This window comes from Penaeus monodon, chromosome 33, assembly GCF_015228065.2.
Source record: "Penaeus monodon isolate SGIC_2016 chromosome 33, NSTDA_Pmon_1, whole genome shotgun sequence".
In the NCBI taxonomy this organism is placed as follows: domain Eukaryota; kingdom Metazoa; phylum Arthropoda; class Malacostraca; order Decapoda; family Penaeidae; genus Penaeus; species Penaeus monodon.
The window spans coordinates 24,122,707-24,123,369 of NC_051418.1; the positions used below are offsets into that span (position 1 = coordinate 24,122,707).

Here is a 663-nt window from a genome sequence, read left to right on the forward strand (position 1 = left end):
GGCACTGGCGACCACAGGGTTAGGCAGGAGGGTGATGTCCTGGCCGATGTCATCTACGTAAACGTAGTCATAATCTGGAGCAGAGGTGGGTGGGGGTGGGGGAGGGGGTGGGCGGCGAGGAGGACCGCGTGGGCGGCCAATTCTTACGGGCCCATTGCCGAGAGGGGCGGGAGAGGCGCCTCGGATGGGTGGGCCGACGCGAGGGCGGCCCCGGACAGCGCCCCTGCGCGGGTTCTGCTGGCTGATGACAACGCCGATCACGACGGCGAGCACTAACTGTGGACGAAAGAAAAACCACATTAGGAAATCACGAAAACATGAAGGCCACGAAGGGACAGAAAGAAGGAAAGTGAACTCAACAACAGCCCTGTCCCGCCGCGGGCTTACCAAGAGGGCGTAGGCGCCGATGAGGACCGCAGTCTGCACCCCCGCCATCCCCGCGCCGCCCTTGCGCCGACTTCGCACGTCGCGCAAGGGGCGGGGGGACTGGCGGGGGGAGGCTGGACGCCGGGCTGGGAGGTAGGGCGGCGCTCGTCACCGGGGCGCAGCGTGCCGGCGCGAGCGTGAGGGCGTTGAGCACCGGCGTCTGGACCTTCGAAAGGGCGGCCCGCGACACCGGCGTCTCCACCACTACCACGGGGGGAAGGTCGACCGTCCTGATGT

At 67.4% G+C, this 663-nt stretch overlaps 1 pseudogene; it reads right to left on the bottom strand.

Annotated features, from left to right (window-relative positions):
* LOC119594174 overlaps positions 1 to 657 on the bottom strand; it is a 1,541-nt pseudogene extending 884 nt beyond the window's left edge.
* Between the last annotated feature and the right edge of the window lie 6 nt (positions 658 to 663).